The following is a 401-nucleotide window of genomic DNA, read 5'->3' on the forward strand; positions in this document are numbered from 1 at the left end:
AAAAAAAAATATATAAATGTAATTCTTGGAATATTTTCTTAGAGGAGTTTGTTTTCTTTAGAGGAAATTTTTTCAATACATTGTAAAACATTTTTGATTTATGAAAGAACATCTGTTTTTTATGCTAAACACTCCTAAAGGAATCACATTAAAATGTTTACCTCTTAGTGAAAATTTACTTATGCTTAATTCCCCCAAAAAATAATGAATCCATATATAGAAACGTGTGTAAATTTCTCTGATTTAATGATTAAATTAAAAGTTTACTGTATAAACGATAGAGGATGGGGAGGAAAAAAGACAAGCAAAAACGTTTGGTCCATGAAAACTTTTATTTGATGCTGATTTCTCCCCATAAGAAAAAAAAAAACAAAAAAAACCACGACCCCTTGAAAGCTATA

Source organism: Nematolebias whitei, chromosome 12, assembly GCF_014905685.2.
Source record: "Nematolebias whitei isolate Nwh7 chromosome 12, NemWhi1, whole genome shotgun sequence".
Lineage (NCBI taxonomy): Eukaryota > Metazoa > Chordata > Actinopteri > Cyprinodontiformes > Rivulidae > Nematolebias > Nematolebias whitei.